Source organism: Dromiciops gliroides, chromosome 3 (genome assembly GCF_019393635.1).
Source record: "Dromiciops gliroides isolate mDroGli1 chromosome 3, mDroGli1.pri, whole genome shotgun sequence".
NCBI lineage: Eukaryota > Metazoa > Chordata > Mammalia > Microbiotheria > Microbiotheriidae > Dromiciops > Dromiciops gliroides.
Genome location: NC_057863.1, coordinates 35,195,396 through 35,207,716, shown reverse-complemented (window position 1 = coordinate 35,207,716; position 12,321 = coordinate 35,195,396). Strand labels below are relative to the sequence as shown.

At 35.1% G+C, this 12,321-nt stretch overlaps 1 protein-coding gene across 8 annotated transcripts in view; it reads right to left on the bottom strand.

Moving 5' to 3' along the window:
* The window catches only part of NLGN1 (neuroligin 1), a 1,111,477-nt gene that overhangs the window by 587,705 nt on the left and 511,451 nt on the right, over positions 1–12,321 (bottom strand). The gene's annotated exons all lie outside the window — the stretch shown is intronic.

Below are 12,321 nucleotides of genomic sequence, written 5' to 3'. Positions count from 1 at the left end.
TAATTAATCATAATAATAATAATAATAATAATAATTTGCTAGACTCAAGGGGAATAGGAAAAGGGAAGTCAAAGACCATGAAAGAGCAACTGTATCTTTTTTCTACATCCTCAGCACACAAGGAAGCAGTTTGAACCCCATCTTCTCTTTCTGTTTCCATAGATGTTGTGTTTCAATGACAGTCAGTAATAAACATGCAAAAAGGAACTATTACAAGCACAAGACACTCCATTTCCAAAGGCAGCCAACCACAAAGCCATAAGCAAAAATTTTGTCATGCATAAAATAACAATCATAAGAAAAAGAAGAGGGGAAAGAAAAAAAAAGAAACAATGAAAGATGTGTCAGTATATGCAGTGCACATAGGCAAGAAGCAGGCATTAACTCAGCACACTCAATAGAGAAGATCAGTTCAACATTTTGACTTGGAGTTTCTAGTCATTCCAGCAGATTAGATACATGTGTGTAACTCAGTACTAAAACTGGAAACTCAATTCTTAAAGAAAACCTACATTGCAGGAAACTGAAGGGGGAAAAACAATAAGCACATAATATATTTGCCATTACATAAATATGACAGAAAAGTTTCAATCGATCAGAAATATATCCAAAGTTATTAGCTGGAAGCAAACAAACAGCACTTAAGTGTAAATATATTAAAGGTACTTCTATAATGTTGTCTGTCAGGGATAGTTTCAAGGTCCTTCCAGTTCCACTGGAATTGTAACTACTCATCATACACTTAATAAGAAATTGTTTAATATCACCTGAAAGGGATCATCCCCCAATATTAATTGAAACTCAATGAAATTTTCTTGTTTTGTTCTGCTATCAACATGTCGTATTAATACCAAACACTTCAAATGCCTTAGAACAAAGTTAAGTTGACACATATGGTTTACTGATTCTTGATTTTTCCACATTAGAAATTTCCATTTTCTACAACAATGTGTAAATTTCACTCTAATTTACTTCTCTATATTACAATAATACCCAAGAGTAAATACTCTCTTTGTGATTGTTCAAGAACATTTCTAGAGCACAGACACATGTCATCATTGGGATGACCACTTTATTTTCTACATGCTAAGGGGAACTGTGCTCAGAGTAATATGTGAAAGATAATTCCAGTTTTAAAGGATATTTACAAATATTGCAAATCTTGAACTATTTTCATTATTTGCAATTCTTCTTTCTTTAAATGCTTGTTAATATAGTTTGACCATTTGTCCATTGAGAAATGATTTTTATGCTCTCTATATTTGTGTGTGTTCCTTATATATCTTGGTAATCAGAACCTTTGAGGTATTTGGTCCAAAAACTGGTTTTATTTTCCTTCTTCCAATTGACCATGTCTCTTCTTATCCTATTTGTGTTTATTTGTCACATACAATACCTTTTCAATTTCATGTAGTAAAAAAAAATAGCTTATGTTTTATGTTTGGCTCTATCCCTTGTTTGGTTAAGAATTATCATACTATCCACAGCTGTGAAATGAGCCATAAATGTGAAAAGGACCTGATCTCATTATTTTCTTCTCTTTCCTATTCTATGACATGATCTATAATAGTCACATCATGAATCTATTTTCAGTCTTATGGTATATGGTTTGCAATGTGACCATAAGCCTAAAATCTGCCAAAGTGCTTTCCAGTATAAACCTTTTCTTTTAAAATCTTTCATTTGTAAATGCTCCTTGGAGCACTAGAAACACAGAAAATAGAAAGCCTCACATGACAATTTTTTTTGCCCAATTCCTACATCCCTATTATCATGAATAATATTGTATCATGATTTTACTCTTTACTGTTAATGTAGTGCATGCCGCAGATCATTACTGACTAGGAGTTATGTTTGCTATTTCAAGTAAATTCTTAGAAAAAACAACCAAAAAAATCATGCAGACTAACTATATAAAGAAACAATAACATTTTCCACCTCAAGGCAGTGCTGCAGGATTATCACTTCATTTCTATTTGCTGTCACATACAAAAAGGGCCAGGTGTTGAGTTCAAGTCCTCCCTTCCATGTTGGGCATGGCTCTTGACCTAATGGGCACTGGGGAAAGAAGAGTCTTGTTTAATTTTCATCCTATAGCATCCAAGGTGGACGATCATGTGACTGACTTCCTTGGAGAATATCAAAGCGACTAAAGGAATTCAACTCTGAGCTTTGAGGATAAGCCCATTTTAGGAACACTTTATATATTAATAGAAACATTGGTTTTGACAAGTTATAAGATTCTGGAGCAATGGAATCTCCATTGTAATATGTTTCTCTACCCACACTCCACACTTGGCTCAGAGCCCCCTGGTTCAACATTGTTTATGTTGCATAAGAAGATCTAATTCTCCATGTAAAGATGTGTTGGCTGAACCAATTGACCAAAGTTCACCAAAACTATTGCTTCCTCTATCCAAGTAAGGGAAGAAAAATTCCTTACATTTGTTAGCAAAATTTCTTGAACCTAAATTCCCTCAGACATGATTACAACTAATTATTACAAAGCAGAGTGTAAAGGAAGGAAGGTCTTGTATATAAGATTTCCATTTATATAACCATGAATGAATGAATGAATGAATGAATTGATTGATTAATTAATTAATTAATTAATGAAAGGAAGTTCCTTATTAAGGGAGAGACAGCATGGTACTGCAGATAAGGCACTGATTTTGTAATCATGAAAAATTTCAAATACTACCTCAGATATTTACTGACTGTGAACTTCGAGAATTTATTTAACTACTCTAAGACTTGGTTTCTTCATCAGAAAAATGAGAAAGCTGGATTTCATTGCCTTAAATGTCTATTATAAGGGCAGCTAGGCAGTGCAGTGGATAAAGCACTGGCCCTGGATTCAGAATGACCTGAATTCAAATCTGACCTCAGACATTTGATACTTACTAGCTATGTGACCCTGGGCAGGTCATTTAACCATCATTGCCCCACCAAAAAAAGTCTATTATAGTTCTAAATCTATTCTAATATTTTATATCTAAATGAGTATATATCAACACTTTTTTCTTTACTTCTCATATTTTTCAAATGCTACCTAGGTGATGGTGGTAGTGGTGGTAGAAATGGGTGTAAGCATGTGAAGGGAAATAAGGGAGAAAGTTAGGATTTCATTCCCACAAAATGGAAACAGTGAGAACACAGCATCAATAAATTTTCTATAAAACAAGAATTATTATCCCAGGCAATTTATAATTATTAATGCTGTTTGTTGATGAAGTTTCTGATTGTAATTTTTTAAAAAATAGATGCTTCTTGCATTTTGAAGTCTTTCATACTTAAGGGGGTGAACTTCATAGGAACCAGTACCTTAAAGGACTTTGGGGAAGGAGTACTCCTTGCTTTGTGATGACATATGAACAGTCAGGGAGCACAGAGTCAAGTAAGGACCCAGTATTCTATAGTATAGAACCCTGACCTAGAGTAGGCAATCAGTGCTATGAAAATGAGAAGGTAAATTCAAGGTGAGTATAGGAAGTTTATTATTAATCAGTGAAAACTGCTTTGATAGCATAGACCTACTTTGCCAAAATGCAAGGATGCGAAGGATAATAAACCCAGATACTATGCATTCACCCTTTTTTTTTTCCTAGTTGCTAGAATCATACCAGTATGGTTGTTTCCCATCTCTTCACCCCTCATTCCTTACACCTTGCTAGGTAATTTAGAAAATACCCTCAATTTTCTGGTATCATAGATAAGACAGAAATCTCCAAGTAATATAGAATAGACCCTTTTGTCTCAAATTCTTGGGGCAGGTACGTGGCTCAATGGATTAAGCACCAGCCCTGGATACAGGAGGATCTGAGTTCAAATCCAACTGTTAACACTTGACACTTATTAGCTGTGTGTCCCTGAGCAAGTCACTTAACCCTCATTGCCCCGCAAAAATAAATAAATAAATTTTAATTTAAAAAATCAAATTCTTCACAAGTTTGAACCCTGAGGGCTCTAGAGTTTTATTTTTGTTTTTCAGAGGGGAAGGGCAATGAGGGTTAAGTGACTCGTCCAAGGTCACACAGCTAGTAAATGTCAAGTTTCTGAGGCCAGATTTGAACTCCTGAATCCAGGGCTGGTGCTTTATCCACTGTGCCACCTAGCTGCCCCCCAGGGTTCTAGACTTTCCACCATAACAAGGATACCTCTCCCTCCCAAATTTGTGCTGCCCACCATGGACATGGAGGCCTCATACAGGTACCTTCCCCAGCAACTCCCCCCTAACATCTGTGTTCCTCCAATACTTGTGCATAGCAATAAAGTTTGTTAAAGCTATCTCTTTGTGGGCTGTCACTTTTCATCTGAATTCCCCTGTGCTATATTTATTTCTTTTTTTCTTTTTTCTTTTTTTTAAGTGAGGCAATGGGGGTAAAGTGACTTGCCCAGGGTCACAAAGCTAGTAAGTGTTAAGTGTCTGAGGCCGGATTTGACCTCAGGTACTCCTGACTCCAGGGCCGGTACTCTATCCACTGTGCCACCTAGCTGCCCCCGCTATACTTATTTCAATGGCATCTTGTAAGGAAATTGAAAAAATTTATGTGTGTTGGTATGTGTGAATTTGTGCTCTTTTTTTAAGAATGATTTGTTCATACCTTTGACCACTAATCCATAAAGGGAAAGGTTTTGCTCTTATGTATCAATTAGAAGGTTCTATATCTCATGGATGTTGGATTCTTATCAGAAATATTTGATGAAAAGATTTTCTCTCAATTACCTTCCTATCCCTGTTCTGTTGATTTTGTTCATGTAAAATGTGTATGAGACAGACAGAGAGAGAGAGAGAGAGAGAGAGAGAGAGAGAGAGTGTGTGTGTGTGTGTGTGTGTGTGTATGTATGTATACACATAGACAAATATATGTATATTTGGAGGAAAGATATTCTGATGTTCTGATCCCAAAACTAAAGTTCAGAAATTGGGAAAAGAAAATGTAGGTAAGCTGTCCTTGTATGTAACTTCTATTATGCATTTTGAGAAGCATTCATTAAGCTCCTATTTGTGTGTCGGTCACTGTGAAATATCAAAAAAATGAATCCTCTCTTTCCCTTAAAGAGCCTACATTCAATTTGACAGTAAGACTCAGTACTTTGGGAGGTTGAACTCTGATTTCCCTATTCCACATAAGACACATGTAGATTTCAGCTATAAACAGGGTACAAATGTAAACTCCAATATCTATTATGTTTTTTAATTCTATTTTTAAAAATGCCTCCATAAGCTTAATTGACCATATCAACAACAATTATAATTATCTCAATAGATTCAGAAAAAGCTTTTGATAAAACACAATACTCATTCCTATTAAAAAAAAACACAACAACACAAGAAAGCAAAGGAATAAATGTAGCTTTTCTTAAAATGATAAGTAGTATCTATCGAAAACCATTAGCAAGTGTTGTCTGTAATAGGGATAAGCTAGATTAGGGGTGAAGCAACAATGTCCATCATCACCACTATTATTCAATATCATACTAAAAATGCTAGCTATTGCAATAAAAGAAGAAATTGAAGAAATTAGAATATTCAATGAGGAAACAAAACTATCACTGTGTGTAATGATATGATGGTATACATGGAGAATCCAAGAATAAACTTAAAAAAGTTAAAATAATTAATGATTTTAGTAAATGTGTAGGACATAAGAAAGACCTACATAAATCATCATCATTTCTATATATCACCAACAAAGTCCAGCAACAAGAGATAGAAAGAAATTCCATTCAAAATAGCTTTAAAAAATATAAAGTATGTGGGATTCTCCCTGCCAAGACAAACCCAGTAACTATATGAATACAATTACAAAACACTTATTACACAAATATCATCAGATCTAGACACTTGGGAAAATATTCATTGCTAATGGTTAGGCCAAAACAATATGAAAAAAATGGCAATTCTACCTAAATTAATTTACTTATTTAATGCCAAACCAATCAAATTACCAAAATATTTTTAGAACTAGAAACAATAATAACAAAATGTGTCTAGAAGAACAAAGGTCAAGACTATATAGGAAATCAATAAAAAATGTGAAAAAGGTATCTCAGTCCTACCAGATTTCAAACTGTATTGCAAAGCAGTAAATGACAAAAACAATCTAGTACTGGCTAAGAAAAAGAATGGTAGATCAATGGAATAGATTAGGCACACAATACACAGTACCAAATGACCATATTAATTTAATGTTAAATAAACCCAAGGATCCAAGGTTTTGAGACAAGAACCTCACTATTTGATAAAAGTTGCTGGTAAAACTGGAAGGCAATTTGGCAGAAACTAGGTATAGACCAACATCTCACACTGCATATTGAAAATAAGTTCAAAATGTGTACATGATTTCACCATGAAGAGTGATACCATAAGCAAATTAGGAGAGCAAGGAATAATTTTCATGTCAGATATATGGAGAAGGGAAGAATCCATGACCCAAAAGGAAATAGAGAGCATTTTGGAACATAAATGAATAATTTTAATTTCATTAATTAACAAAAAGTTTTTTCACAAATAAAACTATAAAACCAATGTAGCCAAGATTAGAAGGAAAGTAGAAAACTGGGGATGGGGGGGGCGGTTATAGCAGATCTGTCTCATAAAGGCTTCATTTCTTTAAATACTTAGAACTAAGTCGAATTTGTAAAAATACAAGTAATTCCCAGTTGTTTAATGGTCAAAGGAAATGAACAAGCAGTTTTCAGAAGAAGAAATCAAGCTATCTATAGTCATATATAGAAGCCCCTAAAATACTATTGATTAGAGAAATGAAAATTAAAACAATTTTGAGGTACACCTCCACCCCTATCAGATTGGTCAATATGACAAAAATAAAGTGACAAATGTTAGGGAAGGTGTGGGAAAAATGGTTGTGAACTGATCTAACCATTCTAAAAGAGCAACCTGGAAACTATGGCCGAATGACTACAAAATAGTGCATACCTTTGATCCAGCAATACCACTGCTGGGTTTTATATCTAAGACATTTTGAAAAGGAAAATTACTTATATTTTCAAAAATTTGTAGAAGTTCTTTTTGTGGTGGCAAAGCATTGGACAATGAAGGAATGCCATCAATTGGAGAATGGCTGATGAAGTTGAGGTATATTATTGTGATGGAATACCTATTGTGCTATAGAAATGACAACCAAGAAGCTTCAGAAAAACCTGGAAGATTTACATGAACTCTACAAACTGAATGTACAGACCACAGAACACTGCACAGTAACAAGCAAAGTTGTACAGTAATCAGTTGCAAATGACTTAGCTATTCTCAGCAATACTATGATCCAAGATAATTCCCAACGACTCTTGATGACAAAAGCTATCCACCTCCACAGAAAGAAATGATGAAGGCAGATCAAAGCATACTTGGAAATTATATATATATATGTGTGTGTGTGTGTGTGTGTGTGTATGTGTATGTATACATGTATATGTATGTATGTGTATATGTATATTTGTGTGTGTTGTGTGTATATATATATATATATATATTATATATATATAAATAAAATTTTTCCTTAGAGGTTTTTTGGCCTATTTTTTACAACATGACTAATATGGACATATGTTTTGCATGGTTGCATATATGTAACCTATATCAAACTGTTTACCTTTTCAATGAAGGGAGAAAGGAGGGAAAGAGGAATAGAATATGTAACTCGAAATTTAAAAATAAAACAACAAATATTCAAAATTTGTTTGTGTACTTGGGAAAAAATAAAATATTTGTAATGCTTCCAGCCTCCTTTTCATCCTCTCAGTTAGTAGCACCTCTAATCCTTCCTGCTTTTCCCTGCTAAATAGGGGTATTCAGTCCCTCAACCTTGTCTACTGACTTAAGGAAAGGTGTATGATATACCAAAAATGGTATATCCTTTCTTCTCAGAAAAGCATGGAAGTTAGTTACTCTAAGACTTTTGGGCTAGAAGGTGGTAGCAAAAGGAGAGGCAAAGAGCCAGGAGCAATGGAAAAGATGGATGGCTGGAACATGAAAAAAGAGGTCATATAGAGTAATGATATTACTCATTAATAAAATTAATAAAAGTCATTTTGGTCTGGGGAGAGGAGTGTTGATACTAAATGGAAAAATAAATGTCGAAGCATTCCTTTGTCTTGTGAAACTAATACAACTCCATTTTTTTTCTTTTGAGAATTTACATTGAACTGAAAATCATTGGATGTTATACCATCTGACACAGAGCAAGTACTTACTAGATACTTGTTCATTGATGGATTGTTTTTAAAATAAGTTTCATCCCACAATTTTTTAATAAATTAAAAATAAATAGATGGATAGATATATATCTATGTCTATGTCTATGCCTATGTCTATGTCTGTCTCTTTTTCTATCTATCAATCTATGAAATTCTTCCCTTCTCCTTTCCCCCATCATCTAGAATATCAATAAAGTATTATTTGTGACTTTAATATCCCTTATTGAGGAACACTATTTCACCCAAAGTTCAAATAGTTATCCTTTACAAAGAACTAATGAGCTACTATAATCAATATCATTCCAGGTCACCTGCATACTCATCTCAAAATGTGATATTTTCAATACAGGCACTTTAAGAGGCTATCTGAAACCTCTCAAATCCAGAGTTGATGAGACTTCCAAAAGCCAAAGGAAAATTTGTTTGTTCTTTCTGTAGACTCTCTAGGGTCTAGGCTATAAGAAGTGTACACTCATTAACATCAGAGATAATAGAAAAGAAATTCATGTCCTTTACATTTCCCTGTCTCTTCCAGGACAGTCAAGAGCTGCCATACTGGAACAGCAGGAGGCACATTCATGTAAAGGGAAGTCATAACCATGAACTATATCATCAGCCAAATCCAAAACACTTCCTTCAAATAGCATAATCGCAATGAATAGCCCCGTCTTATTGAAAGGTGACGGACTTTTTCAACAGGGCACACAATACTATTTCCATTCCCTAGTCTGGCCCATAGCGCTTAAAATATGTTTATACTTATATGTTTTGAATATATGTGTGTATGTGTGTACATACAATATTCTTAAAGAAGAAATAAAAACATCAGCATTCCTCTGCCCTTAACTGGAGAATAATTGTGTGCTCTGAAATAATTATTCTCTACCCATATTAACATGGCTTTTTATCATTGCCTTTGATGAAGGGCTAATATACTTTTGCTCTCAAATACATTAGAACTGATTATAAATTCCTTCATTATGGGCTCAATTCAGCCCCAAATTATGCGTACATTGTGTCACACATATCTGCAGAAGGCAAGGAGGTTGGAAGTATTATTAGCGCCTGACTAGGAAAGCTGGTCATGAGAAATGTGTCCTTTCCCTAGAATGAGTCTTTGAAATGTTCAGGATTATTGAGGGCTTCAGGCTCCAGTGAGTAATAATGTTGTGGATGAAAGCCTCAGTTAATGATCTTTCAATCCCCTTTCCCCAGACCCCTCTCTTACCCCTGGCAGCCACTGAAGTACATGTCTCCAGACTTTATGGAATTTCTAAGCCAATTTCCACAGAATTGGCAAATTTAAAGGGTATTACTGTAGCTAGTTGGGAGCAATTGGACAAGGGCTAAATTCTTTTGGGGGGATTTGTCATGTTACTGAAGACGAATTAAGACTGTCAACCAGGAAGCAGGAAGAGGATTGTAGAAGGTCTAAATCTGGGGTTTTGAACAACATGTAACATGATGTTAGGGTGTGATAAGTTTTAAACAACAACAATACAGAATTGTATTTTACCTCCCTTTCACCCCATACCTCCTCTTGGAGTGACATTAAAATACATTGACTTCATGGAATAAACCTCTACAGATACAGAGCCTAAAGGTTCCCTGACTCATTACAGCCATTGAATTTTACTTATTTGAAATCTGTTGATAGCTCTATCTCCTGTCACCAAAACATGTGGTCCCTTGAGGATACAGATATGATTAAAAGCAAAAGGTTACAATAATCCATATTCATTCTGTATTATTGGATTTATCCTACTTAAAAGCATCCTAACAGTTCAAAATCACTGGTTATACAAATGGAAATGAAGAAATTAGTGTTATAAAAAGTCATTAACTTCTTATTTCCTACTGGAGTTGATTATGATTTTGTTTTATTTTTTTATAAATGCTAGAAAAATTTAATTAATGTGCATGTTGCTCAAATCAAAGTAAAATGCAGTACTTCAAAATGGAACACAAGAAGTAAACCTTGAAATGATTGGATAGAGTTAAGACTAATCACATAGGGGCAGCTAGGTGGCGCAGTGGATAGAACACGGCCTTGGATTCAGGAATACCTGAGTTCAAGTCCAGCCTCAGACACTTAACACTTACTAGCTGTGTGACCCTGAGCAAGTCACTTAACCCCAATTGCCTCACCAAAAAAAAAAAAAAAAAAAAAAAGACTAATCACATAAACTGGTGATGAGATGCAATATGGATAAAGAGCATGTGAAAGGTCTCTTCCTATGCATGGATTACCATGGGAATTCTATGTGTCTAATTTGGTAAAAAAGGTGAAACAGATCCAAGTGCCCAAGGTCCATAGATCCCTTTGCTGTTTTGTTTGCAGAAAATATCAATGGATTTATAAGTGCTTACTATGGGTGGAGAATTAGGGATACAAAGAAAGACAAAAAACAATCCCTACACAGAAAGACTTTACCTTTTTTTTTTTTTTTTTTTTGGTGCAGCAATGAAGGTTAAGTGACTTGCCCAGGGTCACACAGTTAGTAAGTGTCAAGTTTCTAAGGCTGGATTTGAACTCAGGTCCTCCTGAATCCAGGGGCGGTGCTTTATCCACTGTGCCACCTAGCTGCCCAAGACCTTACTTTTCTAAAGGGGCAGACAGAGTGCCTATAAATTGACACATATAAGATATATAAAGATGAGAGGAAAGGATCCTTAGAGGGAAAGACAGTAGTAACCCAGGATAGTGGGAAAGCCTTCCTGCAGAAGGTGGCTATTTTGAGCAGAGGCTTAAATGGAAGCCAGAGATACTAGGGTGCGGGCAGTGAGGTAGGAGAGATTTCAGGAAAAGGGGCAATAGTACAAAGGCATGGAGATGATAGATGAAGGATATTGTGAAAAGGGGCTTCCAGTAATTTAGTAGGCTAGAAAGGTAGAAAGAGACCAAGGCTGAGAAGAGATTTAAATGCCCAACAAATAAATACATCTTTGTTCCTAAAAGTAATAGGGAGCGGCTGCTAGGTGGTGTAATGGATAAAGCACCAGCCCTGGATTCAGGAAGACCTGAATTCAAATCAGTCCTCAGACACTTGACATTTACTAGCTGTGTGTCCCTGAGCAAGTCACTTAACCCCACTGCCTGGAAAAAAAAATGTAATAGGGAGCATTGGACGTTATTGAAAAGGATTGTGCCTTCTTCTGACCTGAGATTTAGGAAAACAGCAATATACTAATTTTATGTGATCTGAAGTTAGCACAAGTCTATTCCACTATTTTCTCTTCTTATTTTGTAAATACTTATATCCATACAAGTTGTCCTTCAAACAAAATGTAAGTACTTTAAAGATAGGCATTGTCTTTGTTTTGGTATGCCAAGTACCTAACACAGTGCCTGGAACATAGTAGGTGCTAAATAAATTGCTGATTGTTGGTTGATCGGTTCAGATAGGTACAAGGCTGATAATACAGCAGCAGCAATTACTCTGTGGGATGATAAGGCCTTTGAGAGAAAAAATGAATCTTTTTCCCACAAGGAAGATCATTTTACATTCAAATGAAATTTGTTTATCCTTTATAACGTTACTTTTCTACTCTCAATGCTGCATATGAAAACAAAAGATGGTTCTCTATTGAAGGTGATAGGTTATGTGTGCCTCTGTTACCTCCCTACCTTGGCCTAGTCTTTTATTAGCTAACAATTGATTTCTGAAAATTTATGAAAAGAAATTAAATGGAATGATTTGTCAAACAGCTAAATTGCAAGTGAATAATGGAAAGGTGGCTTTTTAACAAACAGAAAGGATGCTTCCAGTGCCAAATGGAATGGGGAAGTGAGAGTAGAAATTTAAATCTAGAAGATTTCAATCTCATTCTATGGATGAAGAAAACAAGTTCCAGGAAGAAAGGAAATCACTTGTATCAGAAGTGAAATAATACAAGTTGTACAGATTCCAAATCCAGAACTTCCCACTAGACCAGGATGCCTCTTCTTCTTTAACCAACAATAAATTACTTAATCCCTCCCTTCCAAGTGAAATCTGAGGTGGCAAACATACCTGTTTGTTTCTTATTTGAGAAGAGAGAGAAAACTTGTGACTGGAAGATCAGAATGGGCTCAATCTTTGAGAGGAAGTTGAGGACACA